The sequence below is a fragment of the Taeniopygia guttata genome, chromosome 3, assembly GCF_048771995.1.
Source record: "Taeniopygia guttata chromosome 3, bTaeGut7.mat, whole genome shotgun sequence".
Lineage (NCBI taxonomy): Eukaryota > Metazoa > Chordata > Aves > Passeriformes > Estrildidae > Taeniopygia > Taeniopygia guttata.
This window is the reverse complement of record NC_133027.1, coordinates 101,999,061-102,016,746: the sequence shown is the minus strand read 5'-3', so window position 1 is coordinate 102,016,746 and position 17,686 is coordinate 101,999,061. Positions and strand designations below refer to the sequence as shown.

General features: G+C 40.8%; 1 protein-coding gene across 6 annotated transcripts in view; it reads left to right on the top strand.

Moving 5' to 3' along the window:
• Positions 1–17,686, top strand: part of BICRAL (BICRA like chromatin remodeling complex associated protein) — a 70,053-nt gene that overhangs the window by 31,605 nt on the left and 20,762 nt on the right. The window contains exons 1-2 of one of the 6 annotated variants that reach the window (XM_030269037.4): positions 2,923–3,053; positions 10,500–10,595. The exons of 2 other annotated variants lie outside the window; for them this stretch is intronic. The gene's annotated coding sequence lies outside the window, so the exon portion shown is untranslated. Of the gene's footprint in view, positions 1–2,912; positions 3,054–4,115; positions 4,256–10,499; positions 10,596–12,665; positions 12,689–17,686 lie in introns of those variants that run through there. 3 more of the 6 variants (XM_012572375.5, XM_072927523.1, XM_030269039.4) reach the window with 3 other exon arrangements.

The window sequence follows — 17,686 nt, the reverse complement described above, 5'->3', positions numbered from 1 at the left end:
GTACCCCCTATTTTCTCCCTCTCAATATCTGAGCATAGTTTTCGGTTCTTCACAGTCTGTCATTTCAGAGCAACGTATCATATCACTCCAAATGTCATTTGGTGTCTTTGCACACCTATGAGAGTGGTATTTGTTAAACAGCATGGTCACAGTTTGACAGCTGGTGTCAAAATACAGCCAAGTAGTTTGTTGTGTGATGAGTGCACATGACGTTCCCAGTAGCTGTTTTTATACCAACATCTCTCTGTCTTCCAAAGATTTATCTTCTTCCTTTTGACACTGGTCTTTCCTTTCTTATGCTTATTTTCCCTTGCTCCTTATAAAGCTGCTACAGGAAAATGTATTAATGTGATTGTGAAAGCTAAAGAAAGGCAGCAACTGATTGATTGTGCATTGTACATAGGACTCTGCTTGAAGATGACAGCTCTGAGCAGGTGACCTTGAAGTAGAAGAATGTTGACATACAAGGGTCTTTTGTATTCATGCAGTAAGGCAGTGAGAAGAGGGGCAACCTCTTGCGGCAGTGACACCCAGTTCTGAAACACCACGTGGTGCTCTTAAAACAGCATGAGTACCTGCCAGGAAAAAGCAGTACTGTACAAACATGGTCTGAGAAATTCTGTAGTACACATGAAAGTGGTAACATTACAGCTGATGACTGCATTCAGACCTCTTAGAATTGAAGGTAACATTAAGTGTGTACTTCAATATGACCTACAAAGTTACATCCAACCCTTGATTTTTTTTTTGGTAACCATTTCTACTAGTGAACACATATAGCAAATGTGTGTAGATATGGAGAAATCTAGTTACTGACGGGTGCTTCATTGTATAGATGATGCTAGTTCTCCTTCCCTTTTTGTATTGTACCTGCTTAGTAATGCTGTTGTCAATGCTGCCTTGAAACATCCTTCAGGGAAAGTAATTTATGGTACCATCATGGAAAACTTATGTAGGATTCCTTGTGTTTCTTATGGTAACAGAATCCATTAAAAATCATTTGTCTTCCTTTCTCCAGTTCCTTCTTTGTATCGTATTGCCTACTTCCTATCTGTGGTTTCTGTAGGACCGGGAGAGTAATAATAGTGACAACATTCCGATCAGATGTTTGGCCTTGTAACCTCTGAAGCAAAGTTCCTTCCTGTTAAGGAAATGAGAATGCTGGTGGTGTTCTTCCATACAAGTTCTCACTTGGGCAATGTTCTCGAAAACCAGTGAAGCTGAGTAGGTTTGAATTCAGGGCAGAGTTTGGCCCTGAATGTGGCTGTTGTTTGGGCATTTACTGAAGTTAGGAACCTTGAAGTTTTGGCCTTTTGGATTTTCTAATGCTGGTGTCAGGAGTATAAGCTTACAGCTCTTGCAGAGCTCTTTGGCATGTGCTGTTTCTGTCCATACTGTGGCTGTTGGGGTCCTTGCTGCATTCATGGAAATTGCAGTTAATAATCTGGCTGATGGCCGAGGCACGGCCACGTGCAGGCTCGGTCTGGGCTGCACAAAGGATCTGCTGGACTCGTGCTAAGGTTTGTTTGCCTGGGCCCAACCCTTCCACTGCGGGAGTGATCTGAAACTTCACCTCAGTTTTCTACTGGGGGTATGCATGTAAACAACGTTTGAAGGCAAGTCTTGGATTTGGCAAAACTTTAGAATTGGTTGAATAATTAAAAAAATAATATAAACAGATTCTAATTGAAAAACAGTGCTGACGTGCTGATATTCTTTCTTTTAAGATAAGCAATCTGGCCAACTTCTTTGAGTACACCATTTTGATATAGTTGCTCAAAAAACCTAAAACATTGTAAGAGTTTTTTTGAGCTGTATGCAGTTAATAAAGAAGGATGTGCTACTAAATAAAGTCTTCAAATCCTTGTCTCTAAGGAGTTTTAACAAAGTTACTTAGGAATAAAATAGTAAAATCCTTGGGAATTACCATTACTAGTAGAAAAAGTCTTAAAGAGATTTTTTTGTTGTTGTTTTAAAAGCATAACCACACATATATTTGCATGCTAAAAATCCGCTTTCAGTAATTTTTTTTTTTAAATAAGCCAGCCTTCTCTGAATTATCTACAAAAGTAATTGATTTTTTAGAATTGTTTTCAATGAATGTTGTGAATGGTGGAAGTTGGAATAGTTTTCTATAACAAAAAAGCTTTGAATAAAGTTATTAATGCTTTTCACTGAAGTAAACTGTAGAATAGCATTAATGAACTCTCAGTGCTATAACCTTTGACTTCAAATTAACATTTTTAGGTTACCCAAAACTTTTTAAAGTAGTTGAAGTTCGTGTAATTTGTTTCCAGCAAGGCTTCTAAGAATGTATCCAAAAATACTTAAAATATTGTAGCTTGACAGGGGATCAAATATTATCTTTTTCAAGGTGACCTTGGCATTTATTTTTCTGGGGACCCCCCTGCACTTGCATTTATTTTTCTGAGGACCCCTTCCCGCCCACAAAGCTTTATAGTGATTTACAGCTTTACTATGAAGGAAATCAACCAAATTGTAAACATTAAGGTTAATTTTAATAGGATAAAAACTTTGTTTTACTTCCCTGTAACCCCAAACATACCCCAACTTTTAACCTAAAGCCAGCAGCCTAGGCTAGGTGTCCAGACCTACGGGTTTCTGAAAAACACAACCCCCAAAAAAACCCAGGAGCCGAAATTTTTCAAGGGCCTGTCTTTAAACGCGGAGCGAGGATCGCGCTGGGGCTGGAGACTCATCATGCCAGGGCGGCGGTGCGTGTGCCCGGGCGCCGGTCTGCGGCGTTGTGTCCCGGCGGAGCTGCGCGGCCGTGCCGTGCCGTGCCGTGCCGGGCCCGGCGGTGCGGTGCGGTGCCGGTGGCGGCGGCGGTGCGGGCGCGGAGCGGAGCCGAGCGGAGCCGCGCTCTCCTCCCGCTCGCTTTCTCTTTCCCCCTCTCTCGCTCGCTCCCTCTCCCGCTCGCTCTCCCCCCTCCCTCCCTCGCTCTCTCGCTCTCCCTCTCTCTCTCCTACACTGCCAGCCCCTGATGTGATGGCGAAGAAACCCCGTTGACAAGGCACTGCTTTTTCATGACGGTGAGTTTCCCTTTGAGTGTATTATAATTTTGTGATAAAAATTTCAAGGAAAAAAAAAACACACAACCTCCTTCCTCCCTTCCTTCGGGGAGGGAAAAGAGAGGGGGGAAATCTATCTCCAGACAGACAGAAAAGAAAGAGGAGCAAATTAACAACCAGGAGTTGCCAAAACCAGGATATTAGGTTTCAGCCCAGAGAGCTATTGGCTCTGGGGCTATGTATATAAATATATATCTAGAGAGAGAGCGAGCGAGAGGGGAGACGAGGAGGAAGAAGAGGGATATTTTGTGGGTGGCTGTTGTTTGGGCAGATGTGGATTCACATGGAAATGAACTATATATATTAATTTTTTTTTTTTCCGCGAGGCTGGTGATGGTGGCTGCTGAGGGCACTTAAAAAAAAGTTGTTTCTTAAAATAAAGGCGCGGGGGGGGGGTTGAAGGGAGAGATAAGGTTTCAGGTCCAGGCTGATAGCTGCAGAGAGGGGAGAGGTTTGGGGTGGGTTTTTTTTTTTTTTTTTTCTTGCTGATGCCATGCAAATTCAGGAGAGGAGGGAAGAAAAATCTCTTTTAATGACTCATTGATTGAGCCGGTTTAAAATTAGTTGTTGTTGTTGTCTTTTTTTTTTTTTTTCCGCCCCCTTGATGGCCATCAAGAGAGGGATGGAAAGAGGAGAGGAGGGAGAGAGAGTGTGTGTGTATGTGTGAGTGTGAGAGAGTGAGAGGGAGAGAGGGGGATAGAGAGAGTGTGTGAGGGAGAAAGAAAAATAATCTTTTCAAATCTCCTCCCTCTTTTTTTCCCCCCTCGTTTCTTTGCTTTTCTCTAAAGCTCTGTGGTCTGTGAAACAGTCTTTTCTTCCTCCTCGTCGGGAAAATGGAGACACTTCGTCTCTCTCCTGGCCGTGCAGCTGGGAAGGATTTTTCTTTTCTTTTTTCCTTTTTCGCTCATGGCTTGATTTTTTTCTTTCCCCCGTCCACTCCCCACTACCCTAATCTTGTCTTTTCTTTGAGTTTGTGTCTCAGAGTTGTACCTGCTGGGGATTTATTTTTCACATATTTCCTCGTTTTCGGTGTCGCCACTAGATTTGATTTGATTTGTTTGGTTTTTTATTTGCAATTTCCTCCGAATCGCTCCGTGCCTCCTGCTTTTAACCGAGGAATGGAAACGGTGCCGCTTTTTGTGGGTGCGCGAAATGCTCGGGCGGTAGGTTTGGGCTAATGCGCTTTTTTTTCGCCTTTTCGGGATCAAGTTTTTCGATGTACCTTTTATTTTATTTATTTTTTTTCTTCTTCTTTCGGAGATAGAAAATATTTAATTGTAATGCTTCTTTAAAACACAATAAAGCGTCTCTTTCTGGAGTGACCCCTTTGGCTTCACTGTACAGTGGATATGAATCCGATCCTTTGTGTTGCTGGGATTCTTTTTCGTAAAAGAAGCAATATTTTGTAAATAATTTTTAAATTTGTGGCTTAAAACAGTAGTCGGTTGTGAAGGGGGTTTTCTGAAATGGTCACTGTTCACATGTATTGAGTCATGGGCGGTATTCAGTATGTAAATTATACTTTGCTTTTTAAGTATTAATTAAAAAATTCAGTTACAGATGATGGCAGAAAACAGGTGTAGAGATATTAAAAGCCGGGCAAAATCGCACGATGTATAGAGGGTAGGTTTGTATTTACTCAGAGCTGCTCCTAGTCACTGTGGGGAAGGAATGAGGTGTGGAGGCCTGTGCCTTTCGCCATTGCCTGCTCGCCGCTCTCCTCCTCGCCCGGGCTGGCAGCGCGGGGTGTCCGGGGACTGCCGGGCAGAGCGGAGAGCGGCTCCGGGGCGGCCGCGGCCGTGCCCGGGCTCGGCGGGCAGGCGGCCCCGGCTGCGCGGGGGAGCGGGAAGATGGCGCTGCCTGGCTCCCTGCCAGCGTTTGTTGCGCAGTTTCACCCGCTCTCCTCCCCCACCGGCGCCATTTTAAGGTCCTTTCTGCTGTCGCCGCGCCGTGTGGGGCGGTGCCGTCGCGCCCAGCTCGGGTTGTATTTTTGTGTTTTGTCTGGGAAGCGTTTCTGCTCTGGGCTTTGGGAGCCGAGATCTCCCCGAAATCCTAAAAGTCTTGCTTCCCTCCCGCACCCCACACTCCTGTCCTAGTCCTTGGTTGCCGTCTTGAGCAGCAGTTAAACGGGCTTGGCTCGTACGGGCCCATGCGCGCAGCTCCAATCCTGCCAACATCCCCTTATAAGCTTGTGTTTTTACCTCGGAAGTACGTGTGTTTTGTCATCCAGCTTCTAGCAATTTAAAAAAAAAAAACCTGAAGGAATATATTTTTCTGAACAATTACCAGAAAATAAAACCTGACATTAAAGAAATCCACCTTTAAAAAATGATCTGGTGTAGAGCATAGGGCAAGGTATTCTCCATTGAAGAGGCTTCAGTAGTGCTTGCAAAATAAAAGCCTATGTAATATTTTGGTGGGTGGTTGCTCATTTTGTTGCTGTTACTGTCTTCGTAATTTTTGGTGGGGGGGAGGAACTAGCATATTTTCAAGTTTTTATTGCTCCTTTATGTCTAAGAGGAAGCTGCTTTATCCAAATGACTTAATTTGGCAGCTCCACCTTAATATATGTTAAAGTTTTCTTTAAGTGCTATTTTTAGAAAGAGCACTGCAAATACCTTTTTATTCTAAACCACCTTTTTTTTTTTTTTTTTTTTAACATTTCTGTGTGGTCTGCTCGAAGCTCACGAGGCTTGAGTTTAATGCCAGCAGTACTCTACTGGGGAAGAGCAAAGAGTACTGCCAGACCAACTTAAGCTGTGCCTGCTAAGGAGTGTGGAATGCTTGTGTAGTTCTTGGATTTATGTTTTTGACACGTCAGAGGAGGGCTTCTTCCCATTCTCGTAGCTCATTCTTGATGGAAGTGGGAGATTTTTAAAAACTCAGAAATAATCTTAAGGCTGTTTAAATTTTTTGCCTGTTGAAGTTGCAAGGTTTTAAAAAACATTTCTGTGAAATACACTTGTTGCTTAGAATATACAAAAAAATTGTCTGGATATAAACTGTCTTTTTAAAATACTTTCCTGGGGACTTTTTAATATTTTAGCTTTGAAAAAAAACCACCAGCTATGAAACTGAAATTGTTTACAAAGATTTTGAATGTAGAATACAGTATTTGTTCACATATTTCAGAAATCTTACATCATTAAATTCACTGCTTCTTGAAGAGGAATCTTGGAATCAAGGTGGTGAATTATTTTTTTAATGGTAGCATACTTTTAAATAATAAAATTTCTCTCTTGTGCCTGAATGTCTGGAAGATTGTGTGTGATTTTCTTCATTAATTTGTGAAAATAGTGAGGAAGTGGCAGAAATGGGATAAAAATGACTGATTTATATTCTCTCAGGGCCTAGTACTTGCCAAATGACTAAATATAATCTGCACACTGGCCTGCTTGCATTAAAGCACAGTATATTCTCATCTTGCATTGAGATCCTTTTTGGCTACTACTTAAATATTCCAGACCTGTTCTTTTTAGATGTGTTTTTGTCTGTCTGAGCTTAAAAGTTTGTGGCTTTTGTTGCAAGTAGCACTTTGCGTTGGGTGTCGCTTGTTTACATTGCTGGAGGAAAGCAGAGCTCACCATGTTGATACAGTAGCTTGGTTGTGCTTCCATTGATACACCTCGGCTTACTCACTCAGGTGTGTGCTTGTTTTGTGCATACTTTGAGCGCTTGCTTTGTGTGTGATACCTGCATCCTCGAGTTGAAAGTGCTCTCACTGTATGTGTGGACTCACTTGAGGTCAGTGCTGCAGAGATGGTTGTACTGTAGGAAAGTATTTACATCACTTTATGGATGTGCAGCTTTCCTGCCCCAGCTCCTTCACATGTCCTTTTCCAGTACAGTTTATGAATTTAGTTTAGTTGTACTGAGAGGAAAGCCCCAAAGTTGTGCTAGTATAAGCTGCATTTCCAGTTTCCTCCAAGGTCCCTTGCTGTATTGATGAAGTTTCCCAGCAGAGGTAAGCCCATAGGCTGGAGCTGGAGAGCTCTGCAGTCAAGGGTGCCCGGGTGTGCTGCCTGCTGCCTTTGCAGAGTTTCGCTGGTGTACTTCCACATGGGCTCCAGGGAAGTTGTATCTGCCTAACTGCAGCTGGGTTTCACAGCGAGGCTCTAATGGTCAATGATCGTGCCTCTTCATGCTGCATTAGGCTTGTGGTAAATCTAATGGCTGCTGCTTTTTAGGGTAGATGTAGCAGCCAGCGTGGAAGTGTGTCATTCCTGTCTAAGTAGCTACAGAGCAGGCATAAGAGCCTCTTCGATAATGTAGTCACTGTTCAAAGAGTTGGCAGAATTCCTACAGTGGTTCTGCTGGAATAAGCTACATCTGTACTTGAAAGGGTTTTTATTGCTGTGTACCCCGGTCCAGCATAGACATGGGGATTGTCTACAAAAACAAGTGTGTTTTCCTTCCTTATGGTAGAGGAAAAACAGTGACAGTAATAAACTGTTCTGACATTCATTGTGACCTGCCACTGTTCTAGTTTGAAAGTCAGAGTGAGCAGTTTTAGAAAGGCCCTTATTACACCACCGTAAATGCATAAGCACCAACCTGAGCTGAGGTTTTTTTCAGATCATCACATAGTTAAATGAATACATGTATGTTTCTTTTTAGTGATAATTTGTTCCTGCTTTCATAGTTGAAAAAAACCCCAACTACTTGGTAATATTTTGCTTTATTTGAGAATTGTTGAGGTTTTAGGCAAAATAAAGATTGTCATCATTAACTAGCTCAGAGAGACTATCAAGTGTTTTTTTATTCCTTTATTTTCTTGCACTAGTTTAAAAATGTTCTAGGGTTAAGGAAATCCTTACCAAAAGAAATAGATAGAAAGCAGGAAAAATTGCTGTAAAAACAACATGGTAACCTTTCTCTCATCGAAGGTATTGAGAAGGGGTGGTGGAATGAAAAGGAGGAAGGTCTGGAGAGGATTTAAATTCATTGCAAGAGACTGATTTTTTTTTTTTGTTAAGTCTGATCTTATGCCTTGCCTCAGGTGGAACTTGCAGTGATTTTACTGTGAACTTGATCCAAGTGTAGAATTTTAAGATCTGGTGTTGAAGCTTAAATTTATTGAGAAAAGTCAGCTACAGAAGTTATCTTGGTCCCACTGGAATAGATGGCAAAATTTCCACTGGCAGTCAGCAAGGCATTGGCTTCAAGAAGGACGGCATGGAGGATTTTCACCTTGGATTTGGGGTGTTGATACGGGCTGCACTGCTGAAGTAGTTACGCATTTGTCAATTAATCCTGTTCAGTTTTCAGTAGATTTCCCAAACATAATAACTGGACGGAGTATAAATGGCTGTTCAGCTAATTATTGGCAGTTGGTAGCAGATACTAGCTCATCTGAACCATGCTTGTGGCAAAGTTTGGTTTTTAAACTAGTATGGATTAGATTGGCAATGCAAAGGTATTAATTAGGCATTGGTTTATAAATCAACTGGGAAATGTTCAGTTCATAAAGAAGTTATGGGCCTCTGAAAACTATATGCTCACAATGAGAAGTATGAAAGTTGAGTATTCTTGAGTAGAAACAAGGTAAAAACCATCTGAGGGACTGACTGAATGTTTCTTGGAGTATTGTTTTGCACAAAGAACATAGGCTAACAGTCTGTTCTATAGCATACTGTAGTTTGTAGAAATGCTTAAGAGCATCTAATATCTTCTGGGCAGGTGAATGTTTCCTTCCTGAGGAACTGCTGAGATGACACCTCCTATGTGTCTTGTGGGATGAAACCGGGACCTTTCAAAATGTTTTATGGATCTTGAAATTCCTGAGGAATTGTGTATGTGGTGGAGCAGCTTGGAAGACAGAGCCCAAAACAGGCCATAGAATAGTGATGAGGATAGTCACTGCTGGAGGAAAGGTCCAAGCCCAGCCTTTATCCTGGGAAATCCCATGGGATAAGGAAGCATCCTGACCTTCAGGCTGAGGTTACTCTAGATTTTCTCTGTGTGGGTTTAAAAAAATCTATTTCCTGATTAAAGTCTGGTTAAGATTTTGATATTGCCAAGAGCAGCTGTGGATGCAGTAGGAAAACATTTGTATTAAATAAATCAGAAATTCTGTGCTGAACATGTGTATTTCAGGGAAACCAACTGTAAACAGCCACATAGGCCATTCACATGTGTACTTGGTGTGTTGACTGTAGCTGGATTAGCCATTATTGTCATACATACTGTTAGTTGAACTGCACATTTCCTTTTTTTTTCCCATAGCATACTGAAATATCACTATGGTTTTTGGAAGTTTGATAAGGTACCGCATTTGGCAGACTCAAATAAGTTTTTTCTTTTTAGTGGTGTACTACAGGGAAATGTAGGAGTTGGATAAACAGCCTATTGTAGGTCGTCTGTGGTTTTTATTTACCCTTCTGTGTGTGGAGCTAGATGTGTAAGCATCCTGCCTGTGTTCTTAGGTGTTTGTCTGTCAGATCTTAAAAACCACTAAAGGCATAATGTGCTTAGCAATTCCTGAGAGGAAGCACTTCTGTATTTCTTTCCTTGTTTCTATTTTTCTGATTCCTGAATTGTTTCTATTTTTTAGAGTAGTTTTTCTTAGAAAGGTTTTCATCATTCTTTTGAATATTTAAAATTACCAGTTTCTTCTCATACTCTGTTGCATACAGATGTCTGAAATATTGATGATTAAATTCAGTTCTACAGCTAATTTCAAGCATTGCAAAGTCATCTTAGAGGTACTATTCAGGTTTAGATTCTTGGAATGAAAACTTATTTTTAAATACTAAGAAGGTAATTCTTGCATAATGCGCTGTGTTATTTGATTAGAATTCCACATTTCTTAGTTTTTTAGCTGTATTTTAGAGCACAGTTCCTGGTAGATTTTGCAACAGTGTAGTAACTGCTTCTTTTGATTACTCTGGAAAAGAAAATATTCATAAGGAGTTGTAGGATATATGTACAGCATAGTTAGTTTATGAGTGAATAGTAAGTCTTTGTGTTTTATAAAGTGCATTTAATTTTTTTTTTTTTACTGCTGTTGTCTTGAAATGACCATTTTTGGATAATTATGACTTCCAAGTGAGGTTTTAGTTTGCGATGAATTTTTCAATATTTACCTATTTTCCATTGAGTACTTGTCATTATTTGGCAGCATATAATTTTTTTACAGTAATGAGAGGGGGAAGTGGAAATACCTCTTAATATCAATTTTTGTATTCCATCCATGTAAAAATCAATTTCTTGAAAACAGAGGGCTTGACATGGTAAGCAGCTCTTAAGTTGATTATAAGATAGAGTCTTGGTTACTTACAAGAATTTTAAATTCACTTCACAAAATACTAGATTGCTCAAAAGTAGTATTGACTTGAAATTTAAGAATAAACTCTGTGGTAATAAGGGTTTGAATTTATACTCTTTTCTTACACTTCTGTGTTGCAGAGAATGCAAATGAGGTCTGGTTGTTCCTGTGTAGGAGTTTCCTTCACTGAATCCGAGGCTGCCTGTTGGATAGGAACCTGAGAGAGATCTGACAGGGTAAGGCAGGCAGTGGTTACAGCACCTCAGCAATCTGAAGTGCACACTAAGATGATATATTACCAAGTGGATGATGAAACAGCTTGGGTTTTTTCCCCCTAGTTCAGAAGCACATGGAGCAAAATACTAGCACTGTGGAAATTAATGAGAGTTTTGGTGGACATTTGTGTGAGAGGAGGACTTCAATTTTGAGTGTTTGATCTCTGCAGTCAGTGTGGAGTCACTTAATGCTGCTGCAATCTTTTTATGTAATTTAGCAAGGGATGGATGGTGTTAAATAGAGTTATCTTACATCCGTGCTCAGAAAAGTTGTGAGGGATGAAAATGACACAAATTTGATGTGGCACGCTCAGTTCACAGCAGTACCATTCTCTGCAGTGACTGTTGCAGTAACTGATTCGTTCTGGTTTTGTTGTTGTGGTGATTGTTTTTCCAGTGGCAATGCATTTCTTCAGATATTCCATACTTCTGTTGAGATTGCAGATTAAAATTCTGAATGGAGAATGATAGAACAACAGAACAATTTAGAAGGTTTTATAGGACAGGTTCATTATAAAGCATGAGAGAGATCTTGTCAGAATTCCTGCTGACAGGATGTGTACAAAGGCATACTGAAGTTGTGAGGATCAGTGGGTGTATGTCATAATTCCAACAGTAATTACTTCAGGTGCTGGGTATGTTACTGTGTGCAAGTTTGATTATCTCCCATTATAAAGGTTTAGCTACAGCAGTCATTACCTTGCTTTAAAGCATCGATTTCCAAAGGTCAGTGTTCACTCTCAGGAGTCATGCTGCCAATCAGGAATTGATCTCATGTATTTGCACAAAACTTTCAAGTCTAGATTTTTCCAACAGTTTTGCAGCTAGATTTATGTGTGAGTTATCAGTTTTGATGTTGATTATATCACACTTTTTGGAAATTATTCTAGATGTTGCTGTTCTAAGCTATCCATTAGCTTGTGCTTTTTACAGGAAGTGAAAATAGTAGTTTATTGCTTTGTATCTGAAATGGTCTATTAAGGCTGTATGAAATTATAAGTGACTTTGAGAAAGGAAAATAATTCTTTTGATGCAGGCTTGAGTATAACTTCAGTAAATTTAAAACCCAGTGTTTACAGCTGTTAGAATATGGATACTATACAAAGCGTGTGTGACTAGTTGGACTGTTTCTGGGCAAATCTGGTTTTAATGGCACTGCAGGTTGTAGGTCCTGCATGTGTTACATGATACTGTGGACTGTGTAGCATGTTGGTTAAAAATTTAGGGTGGTAAGGACTGCTGGGGGTTACCTGGCCCTGCCCCCTGCTGTAGGCAGAACAAGCTTCACAGTTAGAACAGGCTGGTCAGGGCCATTTGAGTTTTGAAAACTTCTGAAGAGGGTTATTCCACCCACTTGCTTAAACATTCCTGTTTGTGAATTTTTTCCTTGCATCTGGTTGGGATTTTTTGTGTTACATGTTTTGGCTCTTGCTTTGTGTCTTGCTGTGTGCTGATGACAGATGACCTGCTTGGCTCATCTTAGCGCCCCTTTTAGCAGGCTGCAGGAAGCACCTGGGTTTGCCTTCTGTTGACCAGGCTGAAGAAAGGCAATTCCTTCACATGACCATGTGATTTTACTTGCACTCTGTTGGACTCCTTCACATTGTTTTGTATTTCTTTTAAGAGCACTGTCTGTGTGTGAAAGCCAAACAGATTGTAGCTGGGAGTTCATGAGCGCTGATAGAAAGGGAATAATGGCTCCACTGGACCGCTGTGTGCACTGTGGTAATGTGAGGGTGGTGGTTGTATTCACATGTGTACTACAGCCCCACACGTGCTTTAAGCTGACTGAAGCACTGCTGCCTTCCCCTGTGTTTAACTACCCACCTACCTCATTCCCTCTCTTGTGCTGGCTCTTGCTCTGCTGTAGCCCTGTGGCAAGCCAGAACCAATCAAGAAACTCATCCTAAGTTGGTACAGATCAATGTATTTTATCAGATCACTTTATTTTTTTCCAGAGGACTCTTCAAAGCCATGAGCTGACCCAGGGAAAGTGGATGAGAGGAGGGCAGGACTGCTCTATTCATCTTCTATTGCTCTTTGCTCTGTAGCAGGTCAGAGTGTTGAAATGAAGGCAGAGGCTTTAAGGCCAAGTAATAAGAGTCTCCCAGAGGATTGGCTTGCATAGCTGGGATTTCCTTGTCAGTTTTATTACTTTCAAATTCTCTTATGTTCTTTTTGGGAGCATGTGATAAAGGGCACTCTGGTTATTTCCCAGAAGGGATAGACATGGTTTCTTGCACAAGTACATGTGATCCAAGTGGAAATGTATGCTATATTCACCAGCGTGGTGGCAGAGATATGAAATAAAATAGTAGGGGCTTTGCTAGTAAGCTACAGGGAATATCTGTGCTGGGTTGTGACTAATTAGTGAGGACTGGCATTTGTAAATTAGTTGGATGCCTGAGCAGGGCTGAATTTGACCTACTTCTTATAAGCAAATTTTTTGTTGTTGTTGTTGTTGTTTTAAGACACAGTAGACCAGTATTGATAATTAGATTTTGCTAGGCTACATTGTAACAGTGTTCCAACAGGTTGTGTGACTCTTCCCAAAGTGTATTTTCCCCAGGTATCACAAGTGTGATGCATCAATGCATCCTGGCAGGGCCCTGGATGTATTGATAGGTCCCAATGGTCCAGCCCAGCCTCACCTGGAGCCTCCACTGGCTGAAGTCTCCAAAGACTGATTCAAATATAGAAGTGAGTCAATGTTTAAGGGTCTAGGCCAATGGTCTCCAAATGTTTTTGGTTGCATTCCCCTATTGGTAAGATTTTTGAGCGTGTGTCCCCAATATATTTATATTAATTTGCATACACAAATATATGTGTGTATATTAAAACTTCATATACTAGTGAAGTTTTAATATTTTCTTCTTGCACCCCACTGGATTTTCTTGCACACCCCTCACTTTGAAGACCACTGGACTAGGCTTCATAGATCTTTAACTCCACTCATTGTGGCAGGTTTTATTTTCAAACTCTCATGGCTTAATATATTTATTCCCATTTCATACATCACTCATTGCTTTGGCCCACTGTATGTTAACAAACAGTGAGGAGGACAGAAAACTAGAAAATATAATTGTCAAGAAAAGTGACAAACTTTTCTATTGTTTGTGCAGTAGAAAAGGCTTTAGGAAAATTCCTCAGGAGAGGCTTGCTTTTGTCAACACACTTGTAAATGATCATCTGTTTCAAGGTCACATGTTGCTTAAATTCCACTTTTCTAAATAGACTGAATGACTACTTTTGGGTGAATTTGCTGTTGGGTGTGCAAGTACTCTGATTGTTTGCTGCTGCCTCTGTTGCTCTCCTGAAATCAACAGGGCACGAATCATTTGGTAATCCATGTTCAAAATAGGCATTAGTTAAAAAGATTTAAACCTGCAGTGTCCTGGTTTTCTTCCTAGTGGCTGGAACAGTGCTGTGTTTTGGCTTTAGGATGAGAATAACACACTGATGTTTAGTTGTTGCAAAGCAGTGCTTGCACCAAGCCAAAGCCTTTTCAGCTTCTCATACTGCCAGTGTGGGGGCTGATTTGTATTTGCAAGTAATAATAATTATTGTGACCAGGACTAGAGGGATCCTGCCTCCAGCTGGGTGAAGGATGGGGACTATCAGGTTTTACTGCCCGGTTTATTGGACTGTGGATTTGGCACATGAAAGCCACAGGACATGCAGGACTCATTTCCACAGCAACCTCATGAACACCTAGGTGAAAAAGTTGGATCTGTCGTCTTCCCTATCATGCATCAGCCTCTGGGAAAATCAAACAATACAATTGGCTGTTAAAGGCCACCCTGAAAGCAAGGGATACTGGGGCATTCAGGCATTGGGATATCCATTTAGCAAAAGCCAGCTGATTAGTTAACACTAGGGGATCTACTAAATGGGTTGGCCCTGCCTGATAAAACTTTCACATACTGTAGAAGGGGATAGAGTTCCTATAGTGTACACAGAAAATTGTGTTGTGGAAGGCAATCTTTGTTGTTCCTGTCTCTGGCAAAGGCAGACCCATCCATGGGATTGCATTTGCCCAAGGACTTCAAGGCACTTAGTGGGTAATGCAGAGCGATGAGGAAGTCTGGTATTTACTCAAGGGGATTTGATTTTGGGTAGAACAACCAATGAGGATGTTAATTGGTATATAATACTGTATTTCATCACTACTCTGGTAGCTTTATGCCATATCAATGGAATTGCTGTAAGGGGTTCTCAGATTAATGAAGAGTGAGTGCTGATGAAACCGAGCAAAGTGCAGTTAAGATAGAAGCAGACAAGTGCAGCAGTGATGGAACCAGACTTCAGCATGTAATAATCCCAACAGCATTTACCATCTCTTTCACTTTGAAGGAATGATACGACAGATGGAGCCCAAAGTCCTGGGCTCCATCAGGATGAACTCAGTGGACATCTTAGAGGGATGGCCCATAGATTATGGGCCTATATGTCTGCATATATGGCAAAAGACAGGAAAAGTGGTTGTGATTATGTGGGATGCATTGGAAAGTGTGGGACCTGGGCATGATGAGGTTGGTGCAGAATAAAGGGTGGATATTGTCCTGGTTTTGACTGGGGTAGAGTTAATTTTCTTTCTAGTAGCTGTATTTTGGATTTAGGATAAGAATGAAGTTGATAACACACTGATGTTTTAGTTGTTGCTGAGCAGTGTTTACACCAAATGAAGGACTTTTCAGCACCCCACCAGTGGAGAGACTGGAGATGTGATAGAAGCTGGGAGTGGAAATAGCCAGCAGATCAGACCCCAGCTGACCAATGGGATGTCCCATGCCATACGGCATCGTGTGGAACAATAAAACTATTATCCATGGTAAACTCGTAGGAGTTTGCAGTATGTTGAGTAGATTTTTCTTGTATCATGTTCAGTTTGTAAAGCCAAGTATATGTTGAGTAATGGGTGTTACAGTGAAGATGATGTGTTTCTATTAGGATTTTCTCACACCAAAAAATGCACCATTTTTGCATTTTTCTCACATGCAAAATTGTATTTGCATATATTTTATTTTCCGTCTGATCATTCTATGCAAATTTTGAAGAATTCAGTGAATTTAACAAATTCATCTTAATTTGTGTCAGTTGTTTTAATACTTCCAGAGCATTAATTGAAGAAAGTTCTGTGGTGTAATTTCAGCTAATAGTGGACCCTTATTATAATAAAATCACAGAGAATATTTGGTTATGTAAAGCAAAGACATTTTTTAGTGTCTAAATAATGTTGTCAGTGTTTCCATAGACACATGGCTTGGGATATACAAAAATAGGTTTGCAGTGAAAACAAGGATAAATTTGACTTTCTATAAATTTTTGCTTTTGGCTAGCTAGGAGACTTTGGAACCTTGTTCTTGAGATACGGGTATGCTCTCAGCAGTTAGAGGAAATAACAGCTTCCTGTAAGTAGTACTGTCAGTACATTTAAAGCAGAATGCTAATTGTTTATTAATTTATTCTTAGTAATACACATTTATATTTAAATTCGATGACATCATACTATGCCATGCCATTTACTTAGCATTGAATTGCAACATCAGTGCTCAAGCTGGTGGCTCTATGCAAGAGTAAGCAGCTGGAACACTGACTCATGGGAGAAATTGCTTTTCTTAATGTGCATAATCACCTCATGAATGCTGATTTTTGTCAACATTGAGGTAGTTCTCTGTAGCTGTGCTTTGTTTTTCTGTCCTCCCTGAGAGGTGATACTGAATGATCCTCACACTGATATATGCCCCATTTCTGCTTCACTCTCAAATGTAAGCTAAAGCACAGAGACAGAAAAAATCCGAATAAGGCTCTGTAGCATAGAGGACACAGTACCCTCTGCTAGTCTACAATATAAGCTATTTTCAGAACCAGTGGAGTATAGAAAATTTTCAGGAAAGAGGTTACAGAATCACAGGGCAGCCAAGGTGGGAATGAATGTCTGGGGATCACGTTATCCCCTGTCCTGCTCAGAGCAGACTCAACCAGAGCAGGCTGCTCAGGGTCAGACCAGGCAGGCCAAAGCTGTAGTGTAGCTGTATCCTGGGTATCTCCAAGAGTGGAGACTCCATAACCTTGCTGAAAACCTTGTAGTAGTAATTGGCTACCCTCAGAGTTTTAAAAAAAGAAAGTTTTTTTTTTTTTGTCTATGTAGACTTTTTGGTTTATTGTGTTTTGATTTGTGCCCCTTGCCTCTTGTTCATTCCCTGGGTACCACTGAGAAATGTTTGGCTCAGTATTCTTAACACTTTCCCACCAGGTATTTCTATACAAGATAAAGATTCCCCCATGGTTTTCCTCAGGCAGAACAGTCTTGGTGCCCTCAGTCTTTTGTATAGCAGGTGCTTCCGTTCCTTCATTGTTTTAATCATTATGGAGAGCAGAATGAGGAATGATTCATGTGGTTCTCTGGTCAGGGAGAGTAAGTCTCTGTTTGTCAAGAAATAAGAGAGAGCAGAATGAATTAAAGCCAAAACTGTTTTATAACTGATATAACTGTGCTACAACATTTGAGTATGACAGCACAATTTTTAAAGGAAGTTGAGAAAAAAATAGGCATGGAATGCAATGATAAACTTGATCTGAGTAGAAAATATGGTAGAAATGAGATTGGATAACTTAAAGGAAGCCAGGATACCAAGAATATTTGGAAACACATTAGTTGATAATTGAACTATGGATTAGATGGGATGGTCCTGACAGTTACTGACAAGGACAAGGGGAATTCTGAGATGAATAGGAGAACCCAGAATATGCAAACAGAAGCTTTGAAGGAGCAGCAGTTGGAGGGGAGAGTGAGTGTAAGTTTTTGGTGCAGCAGTCCCTGATGGAATAGGCAGTGTGTGAGGAGTTGGTGGTTGTGACACTGTGAGGCTAAAAGTGCTCTGCATTGGATACTTGCCCTCAGGTTGGGCAGTGCACATAAATTCCCACCCTTACTCATTGTTAAAAGGACTGTCAGAACCCTGTACTGTTAAACACAAATTGAAGGACACTCCTGAATATTGCTGAGGAGAAACTGGAAGTGGCCACATTGACACTTAGCTATTGCTAAG